This window comes from Arachis stenosperma, chromosome 5 (assembly GCF_014773155.1).
Source record: "Arachis stenosperma cultivar V10309 chromosome 5, arast.V10309.gnm1.PFL2, whole genome shotgun sequence".
In the NCBI taxonomy this organism is placed as follows: Eukaryota; Viridiplantae; Streptophyta; class Magnoliopsida; order Fabales; family Fabaceae; genus Arachis; species Arachis stenosperma.
The window spans coordinates 85120830-85135049 of NC_080381.1; the positions used below are offsets into that span (position 1 = coordinate 85120830).

The 14220-nt window shown below is 40.0% G+C and overlaps 1 non-coding gene across 1 annotated transcript; it reads left to right on the forward strand.

Annotated features, from left to right (window-relative positions):
• Nucleotides 1–2517: 2517 nt before the first annotated feature.
• Nucleotides 2518–2625, forward strand: LOC130984777 (small nucleolar RNA R71). Its single transcript, XR_009088688.1, has one exon. It is a non-coding gene; the product is annotated as a small nucleolar RNA R71 (small nucleolar RNA).
• The last annotated feature ends 11595 nt before the right edge of the window (nt 2626–14220 follow it).

Below are 14220 nucleotides of genomic sequence, written 5' to 3' on the forward strand. Positions count from 1 at the left end.
CTATCCTGTCACCGACGCCAATCCCTTTGAACTAAGTGGGTTGCAAATTGTGAACAGATCTGGCATTTCCACTTGTTTGACTTTCCCTTACCTAGTAAGGGATAACCAAACAGAACAACTATTAATTATAAATTATTCTTACAATCACACCATCAATGATAGAGATTCTAACCAATCAATTCCCACTCAAGGCTTTTATTTATATTATTTAAAATTCCTCAATTTAAATTCCAATTTACTTAGCTCAACTTTTTGGAATATCTGATTAATAAACTAGCACACTTTTCTGCAACTTGTTGGGAGACGACCTGGGACTTAAAACTCCCAGTAATTTTAATTTAAACTTTCTGTGACATATTTCTAAATTGATAGGCAGATTTTCGGTGAGTTAAGAACTATACTTGCAACGTAACCATTTTAATAAATTTTTAATTCACCAGCTTCTGCACTCCATCACCGAGCTGGTGCCCATTTCTGGCGTTTAACGCCAGCTTCTTGCCCTTTTCTGGCGTTTAACGCCAGTCTGGTGCTCCTTTCTGGCGTTAAACGCCCAGAATGGTGCCAAACTGGGCGTTAAACGCCCATTTGCTGCCCTTACTGGCATTTAAACGCCAGCAAGATCTTCCTCCAGGGTGTGCTATTTTTCTTTCTGTTTTTCATTCTGTTTTTGCTTTTTCAATTGATTTTGTGACTTTCCATGATCATCAACCTACAGAAAACATAAAATACAAAGGAAAATAGATAAATATAACATTGGGTTGCCTCCCAACAAGCGCTTCTTTAATGTCAGTAGCTTGACAGAGGGCTCTCATGGAGCCTCACAGATACTCAGAGCAATGTTGGAACCTCCCAACACCAAACTTAGAGTTTGAATGTGGGGGTTCAACACCAAACTTAGAAGTTGGTTGTGGCCTCCCTAACACCAAACTTAGAGTTTGACTGTGGGGGCTCTGTTTGACTCTGTTTTGAGAGAAACTCTTCAAGCTTCCTCTCCATGGTGACATAGGGATATTCTTGAGCCTTAAACACAAAGGATTCTTCATTTACTTGAATGATCAATTCTCCTCTGTCCACATCAATCACAGCCTTTGCTGTGGCTAGGAAGGGTCTGCCAAGGATGATGGATTCATCCATGCACTTCCCAGTCTCTAGGACTATGAAATCAGCAGGGATGTAATGGTCTTCAATATTTACCAGAACATCCTCTACAAGTCCATAAGCTTGTTTTCTTGAGTTGTCTGCCATCTCTATTGAGATTCTTGTAGCTTGTACCTCAAAGATCCCTAGCTTCTCCATTACAGAGAGAGGCATGAGGTTTACACTTGACCCTAAGTCACACAGAACCTTCTTAAAGGTCATGGTGTCTATGGTACAAGGTATTAAAAAATTCCCAGGATCTTGTCTCTTTTGAGGTAATTTCTGCCTAGACAAGTCATCCAGTTCTTTGGTGAGCAAAGGAGGTTCGTTCTCCCAAGTCTCATTACCAAATAACCTGTCATTTAGCTTCATGATTGCTCCAAGGTATTTAGCAACTTGCTCTTCAATGACATACTCATCCTCTTCAGAGGAAGAACACTCATCAGAGCTCATGAATGGCAGAAGTAAATCCAATGAAATCTCTATGGTCTCAGTGTGAGCCTCAGATTCCCATGGTTCCTCATTAGGGAACTCATTGGAGTCCAGTGGACGTCCATTGAGGTCTTCCTTAGTGGCGTTCACTGCCTCTTCCTCCTCTCCAAATTCGGCCATGTGGGTCATGTTAATGGCTTTGCATTCTCTTTTTGGATTCTCTTCTGTATTGCTTGGAAGAGTACTAGGAGGGAGTTCAGTAATTTTTTTGCTCAGCTGTCCCACTTGTGCCTCCAAGTTTCTAATGGAGGACTTTGTTTCAGTCATGAAACTTTAGGTGGTTTTGATTAGATCAGAGACCATGGTTGCTAAGTCAGAGTGGTTATGTTTAGGATTCTCTGTCTGTTGCTGAGAAGATGATGGAAAAGGCTTGCCATTGCTAAACCTGTTTCTTCCACCATTATTGTTGTTGAAACCTTGTTGAGGTCTCTGTTGATCCTTCCATGAGAGATATGGATGATTTCTCCATGAAGAATTATTGGTATTTCCATAGGGTTCTCCCATGTAATTCACCTCTTCCATTGAAGGGTTCTCAGGATCATAAGCTTCTTCTTCAGATGAAGCGTCCTTAGTACTGCCTGGTGCAGCTTGCATTCTAGGCAGACTTTTAGAAATCATATTGACTTGTTGAGTCAATATTTTGTTCTGAGCCAATATGGCATTCAGAGTATCAATCTCAAGAACTCCCTTCTTCTGATTTGTCCCATTGTTCACAGGATTCCTTTCAGAAGTGTACATGAATTGGTTATTTGCAACCATTTCAATGAGTTCTTGAGCTTCTGTAGACGTCTTCTTCAGATGAAGAGATCCTCCAGCAGAACTATCCAATGACATCTTGGACAGTTCAGACAGACCATCATAGAAGATACCTATGATGCTCCATTCAGAAAGCATATCAGAAGGACACTTTCTGATCAATTGTTTGTATCTTTCCCAAGCTTCATAAAGGGATTCACCTTCCTTCTGTCTGAAGGTTTGGACTTCCACTCTAAGCTTACTCAATTTTTGAGGTGGAAAGAACTTTGCCAAGAAGGCATTGACTAGCTTTTCCCAAGAGTTCAGGCTTTCTTTAGGTTGTGAGTCCAACCATATCCTAGCTCTGTCTCTTACAGCAAAAGGGAATAGCACAAGTCTGTAGACTTCAGGGTCAACCCCATTGGTCTTGACAGTGTCACAGATTTGCAAGAACTCAGCTAAAAACTGATGAGGATCTTCCAATGGAAGTCCATGAAACTTGCAATTCTGTTGCATTAGAGAAATTAATTGAGGCTTAAGCTCAAAGTTGTTTGCTCCAATGGCAGGGATAGAGATGCTTCTCCCATAGAAGTCGGGAGTAGGTGCAGTAAAGTCACCCAGCACCTTCCTTGCATTGTTAGCATTGTTGTTGTTTTCGGCCGCCATGGGTTCTTCTTCTTTGAAGATTTCTGTTAGGTCCTCTGCAGAGAGTTGTGTCTTAGCTTCTCTTATCTTTCGCTTCAAGGTCCTTTCAGGTTCAGGGTCAGCCTCAACAAGAATGCTTTTGTCTTTGCTCCTGCTCATATGAAAGAGAAGAGAACAAGAAAATATGGAATCCTCTATGTCATAGTATAGAGACTCCTCGAAGTGTCAGAGGAAAACAAAAATAGAAGGAAGAGATAGAAAATTTGAACTTATCAAGGAAAGATAAAGTTCGAATTGTGCATTGAGGAGTAGTGTTAGTCCATAAATCGAAGGATGTGAGAAGAGGGGAAGAAATTTTCGAAAATAAATTTAAAAGATTTTTAAAAACATTTTGAAAAATACTAATTGATTTTCGAAAACTAAGAGTGGAAAAGAAATCAAGTGATTTTTGAAAAAGATTTTAAAATTAGAAATCAAAAAGATATGATTGAAAACTATTTTGAAAAAGATGTGATTAAGAAGATATGATTGAAAAGATATAGTTTGAAAAACAATTTAAAAAGATTTGATTTTGAAAATTAATGACTTGGCTAACAAGAAAAGATATGATTCAAACATTAAACCTTTCTCAACAGAAAAGGCAACATAATTGAAATGTTGAATCAAATCATTAATTGTTATCAAGTATTTTTGAAAATGGAAAGAAATTGATTTTAAAAATATATGATTGAAAAGATATGATTTGAAAAAGATTTGATTTTGAAAAATTTTGAAAACTTGAAAAAAATTTGCATTAAAAACAAAATCTTCCCTCTTGTGCCATCCTAGCGTTAAACGCCCAGAATGGTATCCATTATGGCATTTAACGCCCAAATTGCTACCCTTTTGGGCGTTAAACGCCCAGCCAGGCACCCTGGCTGGCGTTTAAACGCCAGTTTTCCTTCCTCACTGGGTGTTTTGAACGCCCAGCTTTTTCTGTGTAATTCCTCTGCTGAATGTTCTGAATCTTCAATTCTCTGTATTATTGACTTGAAATGACACAAATTAAAAATTTTTTTTTGGATTTTTATTAATGAGGAATAATCAAAATGCAACTAAAATCAAATAAACAATGGATGCAAGACACCAAACTTAGAAGTTTGTATACTATTGACACTAACAAAATGAGAATGCATATGACAAACAACAAAAATACTCAAGACAAGGGAATTTAAAGATCAGAGCAAGGAAATCATCAAGAACATCTTGAAGATCACTTAAGACACATGAATGAATGCAAGAAGAACAGAAACATGCAATTGACACCTAACTTAACATGAGACACTAGACTCAACAAGAAATATACAATATTTTTGGTTTTTATGATTTTGTAATTTTTTTGGTTTTTTTTCGAAAAATAAGTGGAAAAGAAAATAAAGATATCAAAATTCTTAATGAGAATTCCAGGAATCATGCAATGTTATTCTAAAGCTTCAGTCTAAAGAAATTAGACATGGCTAGCCAAGCTTCAGCAGGACATTACATTCAAGAGCTAAATTGATGAGAATCAATAAGCTTTGGTGATGATAATAACATCACCTTGAAACACTAGAATTCATTCTTAAGAACTTTGAAAAAAAAATACCTAATCTAAGCAACAAGATGAACCGTCAGTTGTTCAAACTCAACAATCCCCGGCAACGGCGCCAAAAACTTGGTGCACGAAATTGTGATCATCAATGGCGCCATCAACATGGTACGCTCAATTGCAATCTCAACACTTTATCACAACTTCGCACAACTAACCAGCAAGTGCACTGGGTCGTCCAAGTAATAAACCTTACGTGAGTAAGGGTCGATCCCACGGAGATTGTTGGTATGAAGCAAGCTATGGTCACCTTGTAAATCTCAGTCAGGCGGATTCAAATGGTTATGGATGATATATGAATAAAACATAGAATAAAGATAGAGATACTTATGTAATTCATTGGTGAGAATTTCAGATAAGCGTATGGAGATGATTTGTCATTTCCGTCTCTCTGCTTTCCTACTGTCTTCATCCAATCCATCTTACTCCTTTCCATGGCAAGCTGTATGTTGGGCATCACCGTTGTTAGTGGCTACAGTCCCGTCCTCTCAGTGAAAATGGTCCAAATGCTCTGTCACAGCATGGCAAATCATCTGTCGGTTCTCAATCAGTTTGGAATAGAATCCATTGATTCTTTTGCGTCTGTCACTAACGCCCAGCCTTCAGGAGTTTGAAGCTCGTCACAGTCATTCAATCATTGAATCCTACTCAGAATACCACAGACAAGGTTTAGACCTTCTGGAGTCTCTTGAATGCCGCCATCAATTCTAGCTTATACCACGAAGATTCTGATTAAGGAATCCAAGAGATAAACATTCAAGCCTTGTTTGCTTGTAGAACGGGAGTGGTTGTCAGGCACGCGTTCATAAGTGAGAATGATGATGAGCGTCACATAATCATCACATTCATCATGTTCTTGGGTGCGAATGAGTATCTTAGAACAAGAATAAGCTTAATTGAATAGAAGAACAATAGTAATTGCATTAATACTCGAGGTACAGCAGAGCTCCACACCTTAATCTATGGTGTGTAGAAACTCCACCGTTGAAAATACATAAGAACAAGGTCTAGGCATGGCCATCAGGCCAACCCCCAATGATCTAAGAACTAAACGTCCAAAGATGATCCTAAGATCTAAAATGATCAAAAGATGAGAATACTATAGTAAAAGGTCCTATTTGTAGAGAACTAGTAGCCTAGGGTTTACAGAAATGAGTAAATGACATAAAAATCCACTTCCGGGCCCACTTGGTGTGTGCTTGGGCTGAGCATTGAAGCATTTTTGTGTAGAGACTTTTCTTGGAGTTAAACGCCAGCTTTTATGCCAGTTTGGGCGTTTAACTCCCATTCTTGTGCCAGTTCCGGCGTTTAACGCCGGGCAGTTTTGAGCTGATTTGGAACGCCGGTTTGGGCCATCAAATCTCCGACAAAGTATAGACTATTATATATTTCTGGAAACGCAGGATGTCTACTTTCCAACGCCGCTGAGAGCGCGCCAATTGGACTTTTGTAGCTCCAGAAAATCCACTTTGAGTGCAGGGAGGTCAGAATCCAACAGCATCTGCAGTCCTTTTCAACCTCTGAATCAGAGTTTTGCTCAGGTCCCTCAATTTTAGCCAGAAAATACCTGAAATCACAGAAAAACACACAAACTCATAGTAAAGTCCAGAAAAGTGAATTTTAACTAAAAACTAATAAAAATATAATAAAAACTAACTAAAACATACTAAAAACATACTAAAAACAATGCCAAAAAGCGTATAAATTATCCACTCATCAAAGATCATGAAGAACACCATGAATGCATGAATTTTCAAAAAATGCAAGAAAAAATTTTTAAAGCATGCAATTGACACCAAACTTAAAAGTTGACTCAAGACTCAAACAAGAAACACAAAATATTTTTTATTTTTATGATTTTCTAATTTTTTTGTATTTTTATTATTTTTTTCGAAAAACATATAGAAAAAGAGAATAAGAAATTCAAAATCTTTAAGAAGAATTCCAGGAATCTTTCAATATTAGCCCAAAGCTCCAATCAAAGGGTTGGACATGGCTTAATAGCCAGTCAGCTTTAGGATGGAATTACATGCATTTAGTTGAAGACCAATTCCAAAGGAGTTTGAATATGGCTTTGCAGCCAGCCAGGATTCAACATGCTTCATGAAACTCTGGAATCTATTCTTAAATGTTTTGAAGCCATAGAATGATTTATTTTAAAAAAATTCAAAAATAGGAATAAAATTTTTTTTGAAAGATTTTTGAAAAGTTTTTGAAAAGAAAATTACCTAATCTGAGCAACAAGATGAACCGTCAGTTGTCCATACTCGAACAATCCCCGGCAACGGCGCCAAAAACTTGGTAGGCAAAATTGTGATCATCAACAATGGCTCCAATAATTTGGTAGCTCTCACACGTGAAACACACTTAGTCACAACTCCGCACAACTAACCAGCAAGTGCACTTGGTCGTCCAAGTAATACCTTACGTGAGTAAGGGTCGATCCCACGGAGATTGTTGGTATGAAGCAAGCTATGGTCATCTTGTAAATCTCAGTCAGGCAGATAATAACTGGTTATGGGAAATATAAAGAGATACTTGCTTAAATAATAAAGGATAGAACTACTTATGTAAATTAATGGTGGGAATTTCAGATAAGCGTATGGAGATGGTTGTCCCTGTTGAATCTCTACTTTCCTACTGCTTTCATCCAATCCTTCTTACTCCTTTCCATTCAAGTTGTATGTAGGGCATCACCGTTGTCAATGGCTACATCCCATCCTCTCAGTGAAAATGGTCCAAATTCTCTGTCACAGCACGTGCTAATCATCTGTCGGTTCTCAATCAGGCTGGAGTAGAATCCAGTGATTCTTTTGCGTCTGTCACTAACGCCCAGCCTTCAGGAGTTTGAAGCTCGTCACAGTCATTCAATCCCAGAATCCTACTCGGAATATCACAGACAAGGTTAGACTTTCCGGATTCCCATGAATGCCGCCATTAATTCTAGCTTATACCACGAAGATTCTGATAAAGGAATCCAAGAGATATGCGCCCGGTCTAAGGTAGAACGGAAGTGATTGTCAATCACGCGCGTTCATAGGTGAGAATGATGATGAGTGTCACGGATCATCACATTCATCAAGTTGAAGTGCAACGAATATCTTAGAACAGGAATAAATCGAATTGGATAGAAAATAATAGTAATTGCATTAAAACATGAGGTATAGCAGAGCTCCACACCCTTAATCTATGGTGTGTAAAAAATCCACCGTTGAAAATACATAAGTGAAAGGTCCAGGCATGGCCAAATGGCCAGCTCCCATGATCTGAGAACTAAACGTCCCAAGATGTCTAATACAATAGTAAACTATCCTATTTATACTAGACTAGCTACCAGGGTTTACAAGAGTAAGTAATTGATGCACAAATCCACTTCCAGGGCCCACTTGGTGTATGTTTGGGCTGAGCTTGATCTATCCACGAGCTGAGGCTTCTTTTGGAGTTGAACGCCAAGTTGTAACGTGTTTTGGGCGTTCAACTCCGGTTCGTGACGTGTTTCTGGCGTTTGACTCCAGACAGCAACATGGAACTGGCGTTGAGCGCCAGTTTACGTCATCTAATCACGAATAAAGTATGAACTATTATATATTTCTGGAAAGCTCTGAATGTCTACTTTCCAACGCCGTTGAGAGAGCGCCATTTGGAGTTCTGTAGCTCCAGAAAATCTATTTCGAGTGCAGGGAGGTCAGATTCCAACAGCATCAGCAGTCCTTTGTTAGCCTCCTATTAGAGTTTTGCTCAGGTCCCTCAATTTCAGCCAGAAAATACCTGAAATCACAGAAAAACATACAAACTCATAGTAAAGTCCGGAAATGTGAATTTAGCATAAAAACTAATGAAAACATCCCTAAAAGTAACTAGATCATACTAAAAACTACCTAAAAACAATGCCAAAAAGCGTATAAATTATCCGCTCATCAACCACCATACATTTTCCAGAGAGTTAGGCCTCTCTTGGGCGAACATTAGGCTTTTATCCCAACTCGTCTCACGCGGACGCAGACGCGCACAACGTGCGTGCGCGCCCATCAACCATTAAGGGAAAGCACGCGGACGCGCACTTGCCGCGTACACGTCCCTAGGCTGGTAGCAGCAGCCCATACATCCTCCAGAGAGTTATGCTGGCGTTGGGCCAACACTAAGCCCCTGGCCCAACCCCCATCGCGCGGACGCACACTGCGCGCCTTTGTGCCCATGAGTCTAAAAGAGCGTGCGCGTGCTCGCGCACTTGCCGCGTGCACACCGATCCAGTGACGCAACTTCCGGGCCAAAATCCAAAAGGTTGGGCCAACTCCGGGCCAACCTTAAGCCTCCAGCACAACCCCTGGCATGCATGCGCGCACCGTACGTGCACGCACACTTATCAACTCTCACCATCTACGCGTAAGCGCACAAAGCGCGCACGCGTCGGTTCCTAAATACATCAATGCACGCGGATGCGTGATGTGCGCGCCCGCGTCGATTCAAAAAGAGGGATAACCCTAGGGCGCGACGCACACTCGTGCAAACCCCTCAACACCTTTCTTCTCCGCAGCCCCCATCTCCTCTCTTCCCCCCCCCCCCCAGTCGCAGTTCCGACCACCACGCCCGAGCGCCAGCGTCGCCAACGACCGCCACGCCACCCCTCCTTCTCCCTCTCATCCTCGCTCTCTCATTCACACACACACTCTCTCTCTCCCTCTCACCCTCTCTCTCTCACGGCCACAACCGGCACACCTCCGCCACCGTGGGTTTCTGCCACCACCATTTGGGGCGGCAACTCTCCACTGCTTCTGCCTCATTTCCTTGCCCACCCAACTCCAATCCTCACCTGTGCTCTGCCTCCAGGTTACCTGCCACATCTACTCTGCTTTCCTGTTTTTCATTTTTGTTCTTAGTTACTGTTAGATTTGTTACTTAGTTAGATTTTGATTCTGTTTGTTAGGTTAGATAGAATTAACTGCTGTTAGGTAGCTAGGTTCTGGATAGAGGATTCTAGGCCTGATAATTGCGCCGTGTTTATTTACCTACCTGAGCTTATGTTGAGTGATTGCTGAGTGATATTCATACATGTTTGCTATGTTTGTTGAGTGGTATGTTCAATGTTTGTCTTTATCCTTGTTTGTGATGCCTGTTGCATTTCTCACTTTGAAATTGTATTGCTGCTGCTTGGTTATATGATTATTACTTGGTTATTGCTCTGTGGATTTATATGACTCTCCTGTTGTTTTCTGCCTATCTGGGAACGTCCAACATTATGCCGGAATGCTGCCCGATTTTCCCAAAACTATTTTTAACTTCATACTCCCACTGCGGTTTGAACTTGGCACTTTCAAATTGATTTTTTTTGAACTCACACCAAGTTCAACCCCCGGGACACTTGGGCCAGTTTTCTTCTATTTTCATTTTGGTCCCCCTGATTAATAGTGACTATAGGAACTTCAGGAAGCGCTAACACATTTCATTAATCCACAATTTGCAATCTCCTTTACAATGTGCATTCTTTCAGCAATTGGTGAATTCTACTTGTGTAACTCATTTTTACTCAAATTCACTACTATCATGATTTGTGTTACACAACATGCATTTCAAACTTGCAACATCAATCACACATTTTGCAATCCTCTTTTACTTAGGAAAGTGATAGGAGAAATTATGAATATCAACAATGACTCCAAAGACTTGGTGCTCTCAAACGTGAATCACACTTTGTCACAACTCCGCACAACTAACCAACAAGTGTACTGGGTCATCCAAGTAATAAACCTTACGTGAGTAAGGGTCGATCCCACAGAGATTGTTGGTAGGAAGCAAGCTATGGTCACCTTGTAAATCTCAGTCAGGCGGATAATAAATGGTGATGGAGTTTTCGAAAATTAATAATAAATAAATAAAAAATAAAGATAGAGTTACTCATATAATTCAATGGTGGGAATTTCAGATAAGTGTATGGAGATGCTGTGTCCTTTCTGAATCTCTGCTTTCCTACTGTTTTCATCCAATCCTTCTTACTCCTTTCCATGGAAAGCTGTATGTAGGGCATCACCGTTGTCAATGGCTACATCCCATCCTCTCAGTGAAAAAGGTCCAAATACTCTGTCACGGCATGGCTAATCATGTATCGGTTCTCGATCATGTCGGAATAGAATCCATTGATTCTTTTGCGTTTGTCATCACGCCCAACAATCGCGAGTTTGAAGCTCGTCACAGTCATTCAATCCCATAATCCTACTCGGAATACCACAGACAAGGTTTAGACTTTCCAGATTCTCATGAATGCCGCCATCAATTCTAGCTTATACCACGAAGACTCTGATTTCATGGAATGGAAGGCTCGGTTGTCAGGCGAGGGCAACCATGCGTCGTGCATCAAGAATCCAAGAGATACACACTCTAGCTCTCGCTTGTAGAACGGAGGTGGTTGTCAGGCACGCGTTCATAAGGATGGATGATGATGAGTGTCACGGATCATCACATCCATCAGGTTGAAGTACGAATGGTATCTTAGAACAAGAATAAATTGAATTGAATAGAAAGTAGTAGTAATTGCATTAAAACTCAAGGTACAGCAGACCTCCACACCCTTAATCTATGGTGTGTAGAAACTCCACCGTTGAAAATACATAAGTGGTGGTCCAGGCATGGCCGAATGGCCAGCTCCCCAAACGTGATCACTGGATCAAAAATATCATCCAGGATGTCTAATACAATAGTAAAATGTTCTATTTATACTAGACTAGCTACTAAGGTTTACAGAAGTAAGTAATTGATGCAGAAATCCACTTTCGGGGCCCACTTGGTGTGTGCTTGGGCTGAACTTGATCTTTACACGAGCTGAGGCTTCTCTTGGAGTTGAACGCCAAGTTGTAACGTGTTTTTGGTGTTCAACTCTAGTTCGTGATGTGTTTCTGGCGTTTGACTCCAGAATGCAGCATGGAACTGGCGTTAAGCGCCAGTTTACGTCGTCTAATATTGAACAAAGTATAGATTATTAAATATTGCCGGAAAGCTCTGGATGTCTACTTTCCAACTCCGTTAAGAGCGCATGATTTGGAGTTCTGTAGCTCCGAAAAATCCATTTCAAATGCAGGTAGGTCAGAATCCAACAGCATCAGCAGTCATTTGTCAGCCTTCTTATCAGAGTTTTGGTCAGGTTCCTCAATTTCAGCCAGAAAATTCTGAAGTCACAGAAAAACACACAAACTCATAGTAAAGTTTAGAAATGTGAATTTAGCATAAAAATTAATGAAAACATCCCTAAAAGTAACTAGATCATACTAAAAACTACCTAAAAACAATGCCAAAAAGCGTATAAATTATCCGCTCATCACAACACCAAAATTAAATTATTGCTTGTCCCCAAGCAACTAAAAATTAATTAGGATAAAAAGAAGAGAATATACTATAAATCCCAAAATATCAATGAATATTAATTCTAATTAGATGAGCGGGACTTGTAGCTTTTTGCTTCTGAACAGTTTTTGCATCTCACTTTTTTCTTTGAAGTTTAGAATGATTGGCATCTATGGGAACATAGAATTTCAGATAGTGTTATTGATTATCCTAGTTAAGTATATTGATTCTTGAACACAGCTACTTTTATGAGTCTTGGCCGTGGCCCTAAGCACTTTGTTTTCCAGTATTACCACCGGATACATAAATGCCACAGACACATGACTGGTTAAACCTTTTAAGATTGTGACTCAGCTTTACTAAAGTCCCCAGTTAGAGGTGTCCAGAGCTCTTAAGCACACTCTTTTTGCTTTGGATCACGACTTTAACCACTCAGTCTCAAGCTTTTCACTTGGACTTGCATGCCACAAGCACATGGTTAGGGACAGCTTGATTTAGCCGCTTAGGCCTGGATTTTATTTCCTTGGGCCCTCCTATCCATTGATGATCAAAGCCTTGGATCCTTTTTACCCTTGCCTTTTGGTTTTAAGGGCTATTGGCTTTTTGTGCTTGCTTTTTCTTTTTCTTTTTAAATTTTTTTTCGCAAGCCTTTGCTTTTTCACTACTTTTTCTTGCTTCAAGAATCAATTTTATGATTTTTCAGATAATCAATAACATTTCTCTTTTTCATCATTCTTTCAAGAGCCAATAATTTTAACATTCATAAACAACAAGATAAAAAATATGCACTGTTCAAGCATTCATTCAGAAAACAAAAAGTATTGTCACCACATCAATATAATTAAACTAAATTCAAGGATGAATTCGAAACTCATGTACTTCTTGTTCTTTTAAATTAAAAACTTTTTTCATTTAAGATAGGTGAAGGATTCATGGAATTATTCATAGCTTAAGACATAGACACTAGATACTAATGATCATGAAGTAGAGACACAAAACATAGATAAACATATAGCAAAAAAATCAAAAAAATAGAGAAATAAGAATAAGGATTGAGTCCAACTTAGTGGCGTCTTCTTCTTGAAGGACCAATGATGTCCTTAAGCTCTTCTATGTCTCTTCCTTGCCTTTGTTGCTCCTCCCTCATTGCTCTTTGATCTTCTCTAATTTCATGAAAAATGATGGAGTGCTCTTGATGTTCCACCCTTAATTGATTCATATTGTAACTCAAATCTTCTAGAAAAGTTTGAGTTATTCCCAATAGTTATTGGGACGAAAGTGCATCCCTTGAGGCATCTCCGGAATTTCTTGGTGATGAGCTTCCTCATGCGTCTCTTGGGATCCATGAGTGGGCTCTCTTGTTTGCTCCATCCTTTTCCTAGTGATGGGCTTATCCTCCTCAATGGAGATGTCTCCTTCTATCTTAACTCCAGCTGAGTAACAGATGGCAAATAAGATGAGGAAAAGCTAGCCTTGCCATGGTGGAGGGCTTTTCGGCTATTTTGTAGAATTCAAGGGAGATGACTTCATGAACTTCTACTTCCTCTCCATTCATGATGCTATGAATCATGATGGCCCGATCCACAGTAACTTCAGATTGATTGCTAGTAGGGATGATGGAGCGTTGGATGAACTCCAACCATCCTCTAGCCACAGGCTTAAGGTCCAGTCTTCTCAATTGAACTGGCTTGCCTCTTGAGTCACTTTTCCTTTGAGCTCCTTCCACACATATGTCCATGAGGACTTGGTCCAACCTTTGATCAAAGTTGACCCTTTTAGTATAGGGGCATTCACTCCTTGCATCATGGGCAAGTTGAATGCCAACCTCACATTTTGCGGACTAAAATCTAAGTATTTTCCCCAAACCATTGTAAGATAATTCTTTGGGTTCGGGTTCATAATTTGATCATGGTTCCTAGTGATCCATGCATTAGCATAGAACTCTTGAATCATTAGGATTCCGACTTATTGAATGGGGTTGGTCAGAACTTCCCAACCTCTTCTTTGGATCTCATGTCGGATCTCCGGATACTCATTTTTCTTGAGCTTGAAAGGGACCTCAGGGATCACCTTCTTCTTGGCCACAACATCATAGAAGTGGTCTTGATGGGCTTTGAAGATAAATCTCTCCATCTCCCATGAATCGGAGGTGGAAGCTTTTGTCTTCCCTTTCCCTTTTCTAGAGGTTTCTCCGGCCTTAGGTGCCATCAGTGGTTATGGAAAAACAAAAAAGCTATGCTTTTACCACACCA